The sequence below is a fragment of the Lolium rigidum genome, chromosome 2 (assembly GCF_022539505.1).
Source record: "Lolium rigidum isolate FL_2022 chromosome 2, APGP_CSIRO_Lrig_0.1, whole genome shotgun sequence".
NCBI classification, from domain to species: domain Eukaryota; kingdom Viridiplantae; phylum Streptophyta; class Magnoliopsida; order Poales; family Poaceae; genus Lolium; species Lolium rigidum.
In genome coordinates, this window is record NC_061509.1 from 141,934,511 (window position 1) to 141,953,283 (window position 18,773).

General features: G+C 41.1%; 1 long non-coding RNA gene across 1 annotated transcript; it reads left to right on the forward strand.

Moving 5' to 3' along the window:
- The first annotated feature begins 9,989 nt into the window (after positions 1 to 9,989).
- LOC124687370 lies at positions 9,990 to 11,427 on the forward strand. The gene is made up of 6 exons (XR_006998192.1): positions 9,990 to 10,041; positions 10,431 to 10,513; positions 10,660 to 10,747; positions 10,912 to 10,963; positions 11,150 to 11,274; positions 11,345 to 11,427. It is a non-coding gene; the product is annotated as an uncharacterized LOC124687370 (long non-coding RNA).
- The last annotated feature ends 7,346 nt before the right edge of the window (positions 11,428 to 18,773 follow it).

Sequence of the window (18,773 nt, forward strand, 5' to 3'; positions counted from 1 at the left end):
GTTTGTGACTGAAAACAACACTATCAGTCATTCTTAATTGTATATAGACTGATAATAATATGATCTCCCGCAGCTTATATCTAGTTATCATATGCAATACACTTCTCCATTATAATTTATAAATGATCTTTAGGTCCTACATTATATTCCATCAGTCTGATCCATATACTATGTTATCTCAGCTGCAGAAACCTGTTCGAATTTGAATATTTCTTAGTGCTATGTGGAAAGGCACTACTAGTAATTTACAAGTTTAGACTTGAACAACTAACCATTGATACATACTTTTTTATTACCTCTAGAAGACTTATACAACGAAAAATGATTTTACCCCCCAATCATCCAGATTAGACCGCTAGCTTTGTTATGAACAGGCGAAATGACAACACATGTGCTTTACTCTGTCCTTATCTACTTGGTAGTACTAAGCTATCTGTTACTTTTTTGTGTGGTGATAATAATTAAGCTATCTGGTTGTGACAACCAAATTAACAAGGCTTCATTCTACGGTGAAAAGGCTAAATACCTTTCCCATGGGGGATGTTTCCTTGGGAATAATGAAGTTGGACTGATTAAAGATACGGTTGACCTGAAATATAGAAATCCCAAGACATGTTGTTAAATTGCCAGGTCACTCGCCCATATTTGATGTCATCTATGTGAAAACTGTATTGGGAGTATTGTTCAGATACCTAGCTAAGAGATATATGTATCATCAGTATTGCCATTCTTCTTGAGCAAGTTAGCCATCAATGGGCAAGTAGTCTGTTTCTCTTACTGCAAACACCTAACTCTAACATATACTTAGCTGGTTGATGTACACCTTATGTGACCCATGAGTTGTAAAACTGAGCCTACGAACCTATGAATAATGAAATAAATGGTTGTGTGCATCGTTTCGATGCAGAGGCCGGGGCTTCGCTCCCCATTTCGGAAAAAAAAAACGTATCTCATATTTGAAGCACTGATACCCAACAGGCCAACTACTAACCAGTGATTTTTTTCACAAAATAAATATCATAGTATGTGTATCATGTGTGTTCACGACCTTGGACATCGGCATTATGTGTGTGGTGGTAAATCAATTTAAGAAGTGGATATCTTTTTGCACTCTTCCTTGTTTACAATTATAGGGTGCATAATAAATGATTTTCAGACCCTTGAAACTAGACGATTTGCATATGTAGTCATCAATATGTAGAGGGTACATTTTGTAGAATTGAGATAGTAGAATATGAGCTATTTCATGTGAAATACCTACAAATTTGCAATTCATTCATGGCAAGTAAATCCTCGACACTGCAACATGGATCAGGTGGCTTGTTCGATTTGACTAAGAATGTTGATCAATGCTCAATATGTAGTATTATGCATGGATAGGAAAAATTGGTGGAAGAAAAAAACTTAATATGCATATGTATTAATAGATAGAAATAAGAATGGGTTTCCTGTGAGCTCAGCATTGTTTGCCCTCCCTTATATATTTAAATTTAGTGTGCAATCAAGGATTTGTATCTTTGACTTGTGAATTTTGTAAACGCATACATATTTGATTTTTTTGGTGAATGAAATATCAATATACTTTCATGAATTTTGTTCCAGAGTAACATAATTTATAATTTCTACTAGAATGCACATTACTCATAATTTAGTCCTCCAGCAATAGATGCGTGTTCATGCCATTAATTTGGGCTAGATTTTGAATTTTTATATGTGCACATATATTGTCAAGTATTCCCTCCTTGAAACAATGTAGTGCATACAAATTTTCCAAAAAGTCAAACAATATCAACTTTGACCAAGTTTTTTTAGAACCAAATCTATACCATATGAAAATATACATTGTGAGGAATCTAATGGTATTGAGTTGGTATTCTAGATGTTGATAGTTAGTTCTACATACTTGGTCAAACTGTATGTCGTTTGACTTTTAAAAATTCTTATACGCACTACATTTTGACGAGGGAGTAGTATATATGAGGGCATGGATGTGCTTTTTGAAGGGCATTGGCATATATTTTACGTTGACCTTTGTATGAATAGGAGGGCCTTGTGTATGTACTAGTTCATACCTTTTTTTTTTTTTGCGGGGGATACTAGTTCATACCTAAAAACAGTATAGAATATGTAAGGTGTTTTAGCATTGAAACTTGAAAGATCGTTACAGTAGTTTCCCAGCATTGAAAGCATGCGATGGAGAGAGCAAGAGAATCATGAGCTTATACATGCATGGCCATGGCCTCGTGGCAACCAGATGCTTTCCTCATTGTTGTGAGGTTAATAATGCCCCGTACAGCATTTGGCGCTGTGCCTGTGCGGCTGCGCGGGAGCGTGCATGCGACTATATACGTACACGCGCCCCCCTGACGACTAGTCTTTCTGACCGGTGGCATGCATGAAATGCCTTTGAACTATGGCAGGTGCTGTGGCCCCACCTGAGAGCCGTGTCTCTTGTGTTGTATAACTTGTTGTAGCAACGGTACTGGCAATTTCCCAACAGTGTGGCTGCACCCAGCGTCAGCCTTTTCAGCTCTTGCATGCTCCTGTGTCACAGATAAGCAAGACATCATTGTATTCCAGTGAGTGATCACTAGACAGGATGTGATTGTAGCTCTAGGAAGCAGCACACTACTTTTCTTTTTGGAAACCGAGCCAAAAGCTTTGCATCATCAAATTAGTTAAGAAGTGTTTAGGGTACAAATTAGTCTGTTGTCTCAAATGCAAAGCCTAACATAATATAGCTCAAATGCTCCGTGGCATTCATTCTATTGGTCAAAAGAACAACTGAAGGAAAAGAAGAAATGTTCCTAAAAACTCATGTGTTTCGCTCGTTCCAAATATCCCAAGAAATAAAAAAGATGAAGTCAGGATGACCCAAGAACCTATAACCATGCTTGCCGCTAGGGGCAGACACGGGAAAAAGATACCGGGGAGGGAGGGGCGCCAAATGACACAAATATATGTGCTTGAGGATATAAGTAGGGACTTCAAGGAAAATTTTGGATCTTAGGGGACGCATAGTACCTGTTGGTCCCCTTGCTTTCACCTTCGCGTGCCGGTAACGGAACAACACCACTCTTCAAAAGTGAAAACATTATTCTATTGAGAAGTGTAGAAGTCCACCAAGCCTAGCTATTCATTAATGCATCTCCAAATGGGACGAGAACACCTACATTTCAACAAGAAGATGCAGGCACCTGCTTGTCAAGTTGGCAAAGGTCACAATTTGGCCAACCACGACATGCAAGCATGTATGCCATCAAAACATAGTTTTGGAGAATCAACTCAGCTGAAAATTTGCATTTATGGGCGCCCAATTATGCCAAACGTCCGGCTCCATGAAATATGAAGGTGCCACCTCAAATTGTGCCACGTTAAGATGTATGCACTCCACTCAATGGTCTTGACATATTAGAACTATGAGTTCATGCTTTACTCTTCCAAAAACATGTGAGATTTTTGTGAAATTTTATTTCTTTATTGTAAAGTTGTGCATAGTATCTTCATATTTTTAACCAATTTTAATATACAATTTAAATACATTGTTTAAAGTAGCTAAGTTTACCTCCCTATTAATAAAAAAGTATGTTGCTTTTTCCATACAATTATTTTTAACACTATAATATCATTTCAATTTGATAAAAATACCTTATTTCAGATCTGTTGAGTAAAGTATATATGTATGTCTTAACTTGAAGATAGTACATATGACACAATAATTTAACATATATGATAGGTCATTGGCTTTACATTGAGCCAACGATTTGTAACATCTATTATTAAATTATTGCATCAATCCCAATATTTTTAATAATAATGCAACGTCACCGAAATTGTGAGCAATGGAACTCGTATTCGGGTGGGTGGGGAGAGATCATCCTCCCCACCATTGGGAAATACATGCATGAAGATCTACTCGTTCTTAACTGGATTTCCACATAGCTAACTTCAGACTTTGGGGTATGGGGAAATATATGAGGAGATGAATTCATACCTGGATCATGTCTTTAAGCCCCCTTATGAATATTTAAGCACCATTGATCCATGCTTGATGTCAAAGCGTCTGAGTGCGACTTGTGGCATGGCCTGGTGGCTTTTGAGTCGAAGCTTCTTGTCACTAAACCTGAGTGGCGGTGGTTACTTGGGTGGCTCTAGACACAGCGATTCGAACATTCATAGCATCAGCGAGGATAGTGGATTCATCTTGGAATGCCACTTGACTCGAGACCAAAATTGGCGATGATAGATATTGTAATATTATTGTAGTCTTTGCATCCGCTATAGTGGTTTTCTCCACAACAGGTTGAGAGGCTTTATCCCCAGCCGCTTTTGTGGTCTTCCCCACAGTCGCCTCCGTAGTCTTCACCATAGCCACCTAATATGTTGAAAACATATCCATGATTTTTTTACTTTATTATGTTATATTCCTACATATTTTCCTCATAATTAGAATTTCCACCATGCATTTTAATGTTTTACGCGATTTCTAAGAAATCTCTTTATTTGTGTTATAAATATGCAGTGCAAAACTTTCTTGCATTTGCATATTTTTGAATTATAGGATGCTTCCCAAACTCAAAATGGACCTAGGATTTTCGCGATGCCAATTTTAGAGAAATACAAGAATCAGTGCACTAGTAGAAAATGGGTCTTCCGTTCGGAGTTGCAAGGAGCATTAGTCCCGGTCGCTATTTGATTCAGGACTATTGCCGATTCCAACGGCTAGAACGCACGGCAAGCTTTAGTACCGGTTCGATCGGGACCTTTAATCCCAGTTGGTGATACCAACCTCACTATATTTTTTGTACGCTATATATGCAGAATGAAGATTGTAGAATGCAGAAGAAACAACATCTTTAATGTTGGGTTCATTGACTCATATCACAATCATTGTCTTACGGTAGAACAATATCCTAAGGACACGAAGGATAACTTGCTAAGGTTTTAGTCCAACAAAATAAATGTTCAGAAATACTATTTCCTTACAACTTCTCGGGAGTATTACTGTCCTTTTGCACATATTCTATTTTGCTTAATTACATGATATTTAGTACTATAATTGATGAGTTATATGCATTCCTGCATATGTAAACGTGTGCAGCTTCCACTGAATTCTGTTAATTATTTAAATTGACGATGAAAAAGTTGATATCATCGACCCATTAGACAAAGATACTGAGTTGTACAGGAACTTATATGATATGATCCAGAGGTAATTTCAATCATTATCGCACTATATCGGCCTCTTTCGTTCATTTCCTCAGTTCCTCGGCATTATCGCAGGGTTTGGAAAAGGTTCATCAAAAAAGTTCCCGGTCAATGGAAACCGGAGCTGCGTTTTGTAAAGCAGAAAGTAAGTAGTACTAGATCGGTGCATCTCTTTAATTCTAGTTTTAATACTATATATTATCATGCTTGACTAATATTTGATTGAATTTTATTCCCGTAAAGTGGTTGATGCAGGCGGAGGGGACTAATTTATGTGCATACTTACATCCGCATGAATACCACTGAGCGGCGCGGCGTAGGGAGGATTTCCTTCAAGTACGTTGACAATATTCACACATTTATTTTATTACCATCAATTGTGTTTAGTTTCATTCATACTACACATATATTCATATATATACATATATTGATCACATTCTTTTAAATGCCGATTTTCTACGAGGCCAGCTTCTATACCGGATGAACGTGTGCAAGCAATTCAAGAGGAGTTGACGAGATTTTTGCTTAACGAGGTCATACATAAAGGCGGAGAACACCATTGCCGCTAATGCATCCATGTATTCTAGTGATCTCCATGTAATTAGATAGAAACTATAACAAATTATATATATATCGTAAGAGGCATTATATTATATGTGCATAAACGTGTACAATATATATATCTATTTGGCGTGGAATATATATAAAAATGAAAAAAAGCAAAATATAGGGCTACAACCCTAAACCTTGGTGTGAACTTGCTAACCGGGACTAAAGGTCCGCCAGCCCGAGTGTTTCATCGCTGTCACGTGGATGACCTTTAGTCCCGGTTCATAAGCCAACCGGAACTAAAATTTTGGGCTTTAGTCCCGTTTTGGCAGTTCCAGATGGAAAACCAGGACTAAAGACTCTTCCAACCCGGTAGCGAAGACCTATTATCTACCAGTGGTGACCAAGGAGCCCACGGGAAGGTCGAGCTACTATCCGGCAGGGACATGGGTGGTTGTGTCGGCAGAAATAGTGGGCGACCTAGAACTGCTAGATGAAGCCTGAAGCCCAAAACCAGATGGCCAAAGCCGGAACCAACAATAAGTCAGACATCAGCTGGATACATACGAAAGACTTGGATTAGAAGATTCTTAAGTCATGGATTAGAAGACAAGATACACCGGGCGGCTCAGGACTGCATCGGCTGATGAATTTATCTATGTGTGCTTTGTTTTCGAATAGGTGTGGTAGAAATTCGGAAGATACAAAGGGGAAGGATGACGTGGTCATTGTGGATGAGGAAAGTATGGAGCCTCTGATTAAGGACTCAATGGCGGCGGAGAATTCTAGGTTAGATCATGTGTCGATGGGCACTAGCACGACAGGTTCGTAGCGGAAGAAATAGAGGATTTCTCTGCCGTGGCAGTGCTTCACACGACAAACCCTGCTGCCGCAGAGATTTCACTTTGTTTTTCTGCCGCAGTAGAGGTTTCGGTGAATTATCTTGCAGCTACAAAGGCGCACATGTTCTACAACCGACCTCGACGCCAGGTGATTGCCAGCTAGAAGAGGAGAGGATTTACACGCCAGGTAGCAAAGCCCACGCGACACCCTTCTTTGACCGTCCTCAAGTTGATTTGGTGGTCTTGACACCCCGTAATGAACTCGTCAATGTGTCGGTCAACGTGCATTCATTACCGGCTCATTTGCATTATATAATTAAGTACATTAAAAACCATTACATATTATCATGAATAGTAAAGCGATGTATATCGACACATGTATTTTATTAATGACGGATGAAAAGTTAAAGTTGTTAACCTTGACCGAGAAGAAAAAACAAAGAGGAGAAAGCTTAAGTATGGCTCGAGCACTTCATATCATATTTGTTTTGTGTGAGCTCAAGTGGCATTATACTCTGAGCCATTTCATCGAGCACCTCTTGTGCATAAGAAGAGAAAGCAAACCAACATACACCTCTTGTGCTAAAAAGAAAAGAAAAAAGCTAAATGGGGCTCACAAGGTTGAGCAGGGCACCAGGTATATATAGAGATGAACCTTTAGTCCCGGTTGGAGACACACCAGCCGGGACTAAAAGGGCTCGCGGCCTGTTGCAACATCTTTAGTCTCGGTTGGTGTCTCCAACGGAAAATAAAGGTTCCGATAGAACCGGGACTAGAGGTGGCCGTACACACGTGCACGTTCTAGCCGTCGGAACCGGAACCGGTGAGGGGCCATGTTATATTGTGATCCAAATTCATATACTAAAGGGAGGCTAACTTCTGACGAGCGGAGCGAGGCCCATCGCCGGAGGCTTGGGCCGAAGCGTAGTGGAGTCAGAAGTTAGCCCATACGTCGTGCCCTGCAGGAACCCCGCGGTACAGTACGGATTGTTGGCACCGCCTATTTATACATCTTGTAAGCCGTCGGCTAGGGTTTATCAGATTATGAGATAACCCACGACGTTTGTAAACACTCTCCGATATAGTGAAGTTTTGCTGGCTGGCGTCCGTGTTTTTTTTCCCTTCTGTGTTGGAAGGGGTTTTTCGCGTTAAATCTTGTGTCTCCGCTACGTTTTCCTTTATCGTTCTTCGTTATTTGTTTGTCGCTTTTATACCAGGCCGTGGTCCGCCATACCTTCAAAATCCTAGAACCACCGGCACTACGGGAGAGGCGGGTTGTGCCGATGGCCAAATGTCGGGGCCGTCGGCACAGAGGCCCTCGTAGACCGGCGACGGAGTTGACCGTCGGCATAGGCCAGCCGTCGGTACACTGCTTGTTACACAGGTCGAAGCAAATTTCCCTCGCTTCAACTCCGACGAGTTGCGTGATCATGAGTTCTACCCTCCGCGTGGTTGACCATCATAGTTGATACATTGTACTAGTTACATGATGACACATTCCATCTTTGTAGTGGATCCCGTGTATGTACGATGGTCTTGTATGCTACATTTGTGCTATTTGTGGGATTTGGTGCTATATTTGTGGGATTTGGTGCTATATGGTGATATTTTTGTGCTCTATGGTGCTATATTTGTGGTATATATGTTACTGGACATTCAATGTTATAATCTGTGTATTTTGTGCGATTTTCTGAGCTAATTGAAGCAAATTGGGGAAAATACGAAAAATCCTGGGCACGGCTGTGCCGACGCACCGTCGGCACAGACCCTTAACTATGACAAATGGCAGGGTCTGTGCCGACGGTGCCGTCGGCACAGCAGTGCCGCTTCGCGCCATTTTTCCAGTTCAAATCGCCACAGTTTGCCGCCGGTTCTAGGAAAAAAAAAGGTGAAACTGTGCCGACGGTGTAACTGTCGGCACAGCTGGGCACGTGGATGGCAGCCGGCGTGATGGCGGGTTGCGTATGCCGACGGTGGGGCGGCCGACGGCCACCATCAAGCCGTCGGCGTACGACTGTGCCGACGGTGACCTGCTACGGCGACGGTACCTGCGCAGCCCCCGACACCAGCTGTGCCTACGGTGCTACGCCGACGGTCACCGTCGGCTGAGCCTGTGCCGACGGTGCAATGCACTGTGCCGACGGTGCGGGACCGTCGGCGTAGCAGCTTGTTCCCGTAGTGGAGAGGGAGCGACCGATGACATCGCTGGCCAGGAAATGAACCCTAGTCGGTTTTCCTGGCGCCTCCCCGCCGATCGTCTCCTCCTAGTCCTAGTGTCCCGTACGTACCGCGGTTCACGTATTCTTCTGGACCAGAGAGCGAATTCGAGACAGTAGTGTATTGTTTATTTGTGTGGGATGGATTCTATCTATAAGAGCCGCTAGGCTACCCGGCCAACGAGATGGTCTGAAGGGGCAAATCAATCAGGGCCGTTGATTGGCCCTTAAACAGTAAAATTTTCAGCCCACTTTCACCCACAGCCGTCGGATGCGGTTATAAATTTTGTTACTTGGTTTCATCTGCTGGCTACATGACCGCTGGGCCATCCTGTGCGTGGGAGCCTCCAGCGAGAGACGCAACGAGGGGCTGGCTCACGTCGCCCTTTTTCTCGTGGTAGGCCAGTGGGTGGGCAGTGAAAACCTAGATCGAAAATCACTCCCCAATCCCAGATCATCACTCTCTCCCAATCCCCTGCTCTCCTCTCCCCTCCTCCCCCAATCCTCGTCTCCTCTCCTCCTTCCCCAATCGTCGCCGCCTCTTGTTTTCCTACACGGGCCGCCACGCGAGGTGCTGCACGGGAGGCGGGTGGACGGAGGAAGGGCGCCCCGAGCAACGAGGCGGCTGGATGCGGGAGTTGGTGGCGGCTGGACGGGCGGATCCGGTGCAGGACGGGCGGAATCCATGGCAAGGCCGTTTTGAAGAGCTCGTACATCACTGCTTGGGGCTGGAGATGCAGGAGAGAAAAGATCTCCTCCAAGTGCTGCCGGAATCGGGCGCGCGGGAGAGGAGCAGCGCCCTCACCCTGCAGCGGTGCCTGCTGGACAGGTTCCTCTCTCTCTCTCTCTCTCTTGGCATGCCAATAACCTGACTAGATCTCGATTTTTAGGTGTTGGTAGAAGATTGCTCGTTGGAGGGGCATATAATGATTAATGGATAGTCTCGCCCTGATGCTGATGTACTGGAAAATGAATTAGAGTTGTCTCTTTGTTGCTAGAGGTAAATCCTATTCTGCTAAATTACAGACTGGTGTTATACTAATTCAGTTCAATGTCATTTTTTCCAGGAAACTGATTCTTTTCAAATTACATTTTGATGCTTTGAGGTGGCTCAGTTAGTTGGATCGTTGATGAGTGGCGGAGGGTCGATGTGATGAGGAGGAATGGGGGATGAATATGAGCTTATGTACGCGGACTGGCAGCTATCTGTGCTTGGGCTGCCGTAGGTATGAATTCATCTTAATCCCCATATCTGCATTCCAGTCAGTTTATTATGTGCCTTTCTATGCATTGAATCTCACTGCAGATCCATTGTCATATAAATAGTATCCATGTGCTCAAAACAATTGAGCATAGTTTACATATGTAGATACAATCTTTCTTTTTGAATATAAGAATAGCACCGGCTAGAACTGACCTCTCTCTAAAATGCACATGCAAAAAAGAAGAGATTGCATATAGGCATATGTTCTACCCTATCTCATTAACAAGAAATCATCTATTAATTTTTGAAGTTTTGCTTACTGGGAATTTTATCAGTTCAAAATAAGTAGTTCTAGATTAGGTAGTTATTTATCTCATTTGTTCTGCTTATTTCGAACTTTCTTTTTTTCAGGCATAACTTTGCGAGTTACCATTTGTTGGTTCCTCTGATATTTCCTCAAATGATCGACATGGCACATGCTGCAGATTCTAGAGGTATTTTCTGTAGTTCATTTCTTATTTTGCCTGTTCAAAGTCATCTTGGGGACCCACTGTGCTGACTTGATCAACATATCATTATGTAGTTCATGTTGTTTGATTCATGGGCCCAACCTATCCGTCACTAAATTATCTCCCTGCAGCGCCATGGATCCTCACAAGGTGCCCGCCAGCCAACAATGTATCCAAGCAAGTGATCTGTCAGTCTATAAATCTTAAATCTAGGATGAGGTGAGTATTGTTGCTCTTCATCCTTTTTTTTACGGAGCCTCTTTTTTATTGCAGCCTTCATACTTTTGTATCTGTGATTGTACTAGGTAAGGTCAAGTTTTCACTGTACGCATTAATTCATCTTCAGCTGTTCATAATGAGTATCCACTTGAGCACAAGTACAGTCTTGCAGAGGTTAACAAAAAGGTGGCAAACTCTTAGCATGTGTTTCTACAGGTTAGAAACAAAAGGTTATTAGTTTGTTCATGCCAACGAGATTCTTGGTGTTTGTAATGTCCACCATGGATTTATAAGATCTGAATTTTGACTCCATTGTTAAGAAATTGTATCTTTTATATATATAGAAGTTGTTGCCTACACTTGGTGTGCTTCAAATGAGTTCTTTTCTTTTTGTCTATGAAGATTTCCCTGGAGGCCAATAGAGCAGCCGTCATCATCGTCTTCATCTCCAGCCGGATCTGTTCCGACATGTCGGCTCCGAGAATGAGTGTTTGGTTCTGAACCTTGACGGTGTTGTTGATCTACAGGTTAATGTCCCTCTCTATCTGTCTGTATTTCTGCGTGTGTGTGTGAACTGATGACCCCTTCTTCATGCAGCTTCTGTGAAAGGAGTAGTACGACCATGCTTGCGTGGCAAAATGCTAGACTGACAACGCCAATACGATTGTTCCCTTTTGCAGAGGCTTGCTTCTAGCTCTAGAGTCCCCATGCCGATCTCCTCTGGCAAGCCTCGACGAGATGGTCTGAATGACTATGAAACTTTGGGATGTGTATTTCTCAGGTATCAATTCATTTCTTACTTGATTAGGTTGCAGTGCAAGATCTTTTTGCGAGCACTAAATATTTATATAAATGCTCCAGGAGAACGACCGCTCAGGGGAGGACAACATGTGAATGTGTTCGAGAGAGAGTGAGAGACAGATAGGTAGTTCAAGTTCCAATTTTTATTGCGTGTTCAAGGACGTTTTGTTCATGTTGTTCTTGATTCTAGGCATATGAACACACGCAATTTCAGTTTTAATGTCATCATACAGTGGCAGCAGGTAGTGTCATGTTCATGTGGGACTTTGAGAGAAAGGTGATATACGCAATAAATGATGAGACTTGGTCAGAGGAGTTGAATAAATTATGGTTTTTCTATATGAGTAGCGACACAATTTAGATCATGAACAATACTGTTTAGACTCAGGTTTTGGTCAGTACAGCTAGGAAAAAAGGAACTTGTTGTATATATGTGTGAGTATGTATCCAGTTCTACAAGATAGGTAAACAAGCTTATACCTGAGTAAATCTAGAACAGATGTGCTACTTTAATTAATGTTCAAGGGTTAAATTACTGGCTGCCCGTAGAAAGGAGATGAGCTTTATTCTATTCAGGTTCTTAGTGCATTCTGTTTTGATAAAACAATTATCAGAACTGGCTTTATTCCTAAACTAAAGTATATTATTACGGCTCATTGTGTTACTACTTTGACCTGGCTTTTATATTGGTTGTTATTTCCCTTGGTGCAACAATTCTCATCAGCTTTTTTGTTTGATGAATGCGAACAGGACCTGAGGGCGAGTTCTATGCATATTTGATGAAAGGCATGTACTGGGTGTTAATCTTTTTTGCTTCGTTTCTATATATATTTATGATGTTCTCCTTAATGTATTCTCAGTTCTAGCTTAGGTGAGAGGACGTGACTGGTCACAAAAGGAAAGTGACCATGGGGGAATTTTATGGTAAGTCTCATACTGTAGTTTTTAGAACTTTGTAAATTGGGTGTTGGACTTGACATACTAATGAACATTGTTTACAGCTAAGATATTTCTCTCCCTCGTGATACTGCACGGACAGATCAGCGATATGAATGTTCGGAGGCAGAAGGTTGTTTGTATGGAGAGATGTAGGAAGGGAGATGAGGATGTGAGCAGCATGAAGACATATTTCATTGATGCTTGGAATCTGCGTCGATGTTGAGGTGCCATGACGACAAGGGTGATAAGGTGTTTAGGCTCTGCAAACATATATTATAATTTATTGATTTTATGTGCCAGAACATAAATTACCATAGTTTTATTATGTGTGTTCTCTAAAAAAATGCTGCATTTTTTTATACTAGAACAGAAATTACCGCATGCAATATTTATATAGTTGTGCATATTTATGACCAATATATAAATATTCTTTGCTCCTTAGTTATTTTCAAGTATCAAATCATCTATGAATATAAGGACCCATGTTAGTATTTTTTGTACTGCCTTGTTTCATAGAATACAATGCCTAATAAGAAATAACTTAGCCTGGTACAATGATTGACCTAATTAGAAACATATCTGATCAAAGTAATACCGTAATGAGAAACATCTGCCATGTGCCCAAGACTTGGCTTTCATTTTGTAAGATGGTTTTCAGCTGGTCATGCTAATTAACTTTGCTTGTGTAATGTTTTCTTCCTATTTATATATGTATGGACTTTTGCTTTTTTAAGCTCATAGGGTTAACTATGGGTTTTCATCATCAGCCTCAAGGAAGAACAGTTTAACCATTGACGAGTAGTTTAGAACAACATATGTGAATTCACTCATCTCAGCTGAGGATAGGCAGCCAATTCCTTGTATAGTTATTTTAGGTGGTCATATGTTTCAGTTTCTGACTGTTTGAGATACCTAGGTTTTTAGCACCCATATGTTTCGGTTAATTATTGCACATATGGTCACTATGCCTCTTTACTGTTAGGTGATTTCCCATGTTTTTTTACTTGATTATTAAGAGCCTGGAAACTGGTTTGTTCACTATCTGTTATGATACACTATGCTCGGTATTTACAGTTTAGCGCTCTAAAAAAATTATGATCACATTATGCTCCATATTTTTATTTTTAAAACCGTTGACATAAATTTTGAGCATTTTATTTAGTTAGAAAATTACCTGCAGTTTTGTTTTTTCTACCATTTCAAATTTGAATTATGATTGATTCGTTGCCTTCCCTTTCCATGTTCGTCAGATTTGCTTATATGCCTTCCACTACTATTCACTGAGTAAGAAAAATGGTTGAATGTATATGTATAAAATCGACATCTGTTCTGTTACTTTGCTTGATAAATGTTTGCTATTCTATTTAGTATTTCCTTTGGTTGTATCAAATAAATGTTCTTTAGTTTGCTTAATATATGTTCAATCCAGACCCATAGTAGCAAGGATGTTGGGTGGGTCCAAGGGCTCGGAAGAGGAAGAGGAAGACATACGAGAGGCGGAAGAAACCATCGAATGGGTCAGAGGTAGTAGCCAAAGGAGGGCAAAGGGGCTGTCGAGGACATTTTCTCCAGTGCATGCCATCGGATTCTAATGGAGCTCAGCCAACCCAGCGGCCCTTCTTTTACCATAGCGGTGGCAGCGGCGGCGGGAGGGGCAGAGCTCTGCTCTGATCCTATAATAAGCTGATCCTATGGTTTAAATTCTTACTTGATAATGCCATTTGCGCGATAGCGCAACAGGTCATCTAGTATACATAAAGTGGTACGGGCAGGGATAAACGAGGGGCTATCGAAGTTCATGTCAAGTTGTCAACGACAACTAGTCTTGAGCGCAGGGGTGCGTATGGTACCTTTTCAGCGCTCCTTTCACCAGCAATTGTGGGCAGAAATGCAGACCGATCGGCATGCATGCATACCTGTAAGGCTGTACGGGTTTTCGTTTCCATGCACTCCATCCATCCATGACCACAATTGAAAGTCTTTGTCGCCACTACAGTCCATATCCTAACAGCATCCAGGTGAGCATCCACTTGAATTTAAATACTTTTTCTCTCCAAGGAAAGTTGTCTAAAATTTATCTAAATTCACATGTATCTAGATATTAAATAGCATCTAGATGCACTAAATTTTGACAAATTTTAGACAAGTTTTATGAAACGGAGGGAGTACACAAACTTAAATGAAATTGACGATTCTCATTCAGATTTCTAGGAATTTTAACAAATTTGAACATAATTTAATAAAACCTAATTTGCTCGTCGTTGTTAGGTTCACGATTTCCGCCCTTGTCTTCTCCGGCTATGACACATTCTCTGGGATCCTCCTTGCAAACCCCACCACCTCTGCCACTTTGCGCGCCTGGTGGTAACCCTCCACCATGGGAAGGCATGCATCCTCTCTAGATGCGGTGTCTGATGTCCTCTGGGCTTCTAGCTCCACCATGGCCTGCTGCTCAACAGCCATGAGCTGGCAACCGACCTTCTCTGTTGCCCCTCTCTCGCGGAAGATCTCGACGGCGTGGTCTTCGATGGCCTTGTTCGTCTTCTTGATGGTGATGGCTTGCATCCCCCACCGGTGAGGATGGAAGCATGCTTCACCTTCGTCTTGTACTCCTCTTTCTTGTCCTTCTCCTCGATGCCGCCTCCTCCTCCTCCTCCTCCTTATCGACCGAAGGCGGGGGGGACTTGGTTCTGACAGTGGGAAACACTCGCACGCGCCGTGGGTAAGCATGACCCATGTGGTAGCTATGGGGTGAAGCATTTTGTTGCCGGGGTAGAGAAGTGAGCACTGCTGGAATAAGTGCATGGTGGTCCATCTTACAGCCGGAGCTCTAGACGGGAAGTGGCGAGAAAGGACGGGAAGTGGTGGCGTATTAACACCGCCACATGGGCAAGCCGCAGCGCCGATGGGACACTTTTGCTACCTCCGCCTAGGGGACCACCACTGATTTTATTAAACCTGACTAGCGGTTGACGCTGACGTTAAATTAAGCTGGTCAGCTAATGTGCCAATGACAGTGGGATACGTCTCAAACGTATCTATAATTATTGATGCTCCATGCTTGTTTTACACAAATTTATATATGTTTTGCTCATACTTTGTTGCACTTTTATACATTTTCCGGCACTAACCTATTAACAAGATGCCACAGTGCCAGTTTCATGTTTTCTGCTATTTTGTATTTCAGAAAAGTTGTAAAGGAAATATTCTCGGAATTGGACGAAATAAAAGCCGAAGTCAATATTTTTCCGTGACGAAGACAAAGCCCAGAGGGGGGGTCGAAGAAGAGGCGCAGGGCGGCCAGACCATGCCTATGCGCGACATGGCCTTGGCCCGCACCTAGAGGTGGTGTGGGGCCACCTGGCCTCCACCGACCTCGCTCTTCCGCCTATATAAAGCTCCCGACCAAAAACCCTAAATCAATCAGCCTCCACCCACGAAAAGTTCTGTAGCTCCACCGCCGTCGCAGAAAAGATTTGGGGGACAGAAGTCTCTGTTCCGGCACCCTGCAGGGACAGAGAATTGCTCCCGGAGCCATCTCCATCGACTCCATCACCATCTCCATCGTCGTTGCTGACTCCCATGATGAGGAGTGAGTAGTTCTCCCCCGAGGCTGAGGGCTTTACCGGTAGCTATGTGGTCTATCTATCTCTCCTTCTATGATTTTTATGTGATCATGAGCTTTGTAATCTAGTTGAATAAGTAGATGTTATGCTTCAACTATTGTGCTACTCAAGTGGTTTATTATGTGATCTCCGGGGACACCTTGTCCAACGGTGTGAAGGTGACAGTGTGTACACCGTGTTTGTTTCTTATGCTTAATTTATAGAAATACTTATGAATTGTGGTGACTAGTTAGTATCATCTTTGTATGCTCAAAGTGACAGCGTGGGGTGTCTATAGATTGTGAATGTGAACTATAAGGAATGCTTATGCAGACGTACGTGTTGAATTTGTATTTATTATCAAACAGGAGAGTGGTTAGAGTAGCATAGTGGAGTGATAATATCTATGTATTCAATTATGGTATCATTGTTGAGAGTATCCACTAGTGAAAGTATGATCCTAGGCCTTGTTTTCAAGTATTAAAACACCGTTTACAACCAGTTCTGCTACATGTTTGCTTGCTGATATTTTTTCAGATTGCAATACCACTCATAATCATCCATATTACTTGTATTTCACTATCTCCTCGCCGAACTAGTGCACCTATACAACTGCCAAGTGTATTGGATGTGTTGGGGACACAAGAGATTTCTTGTATCGTAATTGCAGGGTTTCTTGAGAGGGATATCTTTGATCTCTACCTCCCTGAGTTCGATAAACCTTGGGTGATCCACCTAAGGGAAAATTGCTGCTGTTCTACAAACCTCTGCACTGGAGGCCCAACACTGGCTACAAGAATAGAAGCGTGCGTAGACATCAAGCTCTTTTCTAGCGCCATTGCTGGGGAGGTAAGGTAAAAGGTACTCAAATCCTTTGGCTACTAAGTTTTTAGTTGCTGGTGAGTGCTCGAAGTTATTTCCTTTAGATTCTGCAATTAAATCTTTTTGTTTCTTGTTTTTATTTTCACTAGTTAGGCTTAACGGAAAACAACAACAAAATTAGAGAGCTTTATAGTATTTATATTGAGTTTGGACATGAGGTGTTTGAAGAGAAATTTAAAAAACCTATGAAACTTTACTTGCATGCTGGTAGCAATGTTATTAGTATGAACTCTTTGAACACCATTATTGCTAATGCTATGAAAAATCTAAGCTTGAGGAAGCTAGTTTTTATGAAAATGATCTTTTTAGTTACCCAGCTTTTGAGGAGGAAATTTTCTATGATGATACTATGCCTCCAATATATGATGATTACAATGATGATTATGTTATTTTCAGTCCACCTACTATTGAGAAGAAAATTAATTATGATTATAATATGCCTCCTATATTTGATGGTTATGGTGATGAGAATAATAATGATATCTATTTTATTCAATTTGCTCCCACTACAATTAATAAGCATGACTATGCTTATGTGGGGAGTAATAATTATTTTATGCAAGTGGCTCATGATAAGAATGTTTTATGTGATAGTTATATTTTTTAGTTTATTCATGATGCTACTGAAAGTTATTATTAGAGAGGAAAATATGGTTGTAAAAGTTTTCATGGTACGAAAACACCTCTCTATATGTTGAAAGTTTTGAAGTTACTCTTGTTTTATCTTCCTATGCTTGTCACTTTGTTCTTTGTGAATCTATTTGTGTACAAGATTTCTCTGGATAGGAAGTGGGTTGGACTTAAATTTATTTTATATTTCCTTCTTGATGCTCTCTTTTATTTTAATGCATATTTCTTATGTGAGCATTTTCTCAAACTATCGCGCCTAGCTGAAAGGCGTTAAAAAAAGCACTCTTGGAGATAACCCATATTTTATTTCTGTAATTTTTCTTTTATGTTGAGTCTTGCAAGTTGTTACCTCTGTAATAACCTCTCCTTATCATTTTTATTTTGTTTTTGTGTCAAGAATAACCTCTAATAGGAAGAAAGTAAGATTTGGGGAAGTTGTTGTCCTGAAAACAGATTATGTGTTGTCACCATAAAAATTCATATAAATAGCTACAGCGGAATTTTGAGCTGAAAAGTTTTTTTCATATGCCCCAGATTATTATCTAACTTTCTTTAGTTTACCACTTTTCGAGATGAGCAACAGAAGATTTAAAAAAAAATCAATCTTTACCTGTTGCTCTGTTTTGACAGATTTCTGCCACTATTTGCATTTGCCTCTTAATCTCTTTCTTTTTGAGTTCTTTTGATCAAAGAGATTTTTTAATAAGTTGCTACAGTAGCTAATGCTTTAATAGATGTTTGATATATGTTAGAATTGAATCCAAGTGGATTCGTTATTTTGATTGTACTAATGCTTCTAATAAAGAATTGTGTGAAGTTTTGAGTGAAGGAAGTTTTCAAGCGTAGGGAGAGAAGAATGATCTAATGAGATGAAGTATGGACAAAATATCAAGCTTGGGGATTCCCATGTCACCCCAATAAATATCCAATTGGTACAAGCGTCAAAGCTTGGGATGCCCAAGGCATCCCCTTCTTCATCAACAAAATATCAGGTCATCTTTCAAGACGTTATATTTTTATTGCTTCATACGCTATGTGTTGTTCTTGGAGTGTCTTTATTTTTGTTTTTTGTTTTTTTTTGTTTTGTTTGCTGTAGCATATGGTTTGATTCCGGCATATTTTTTTGAGAGAGACGCACTCCGTTTTAATTGCATAGAACGCTCTAGTTT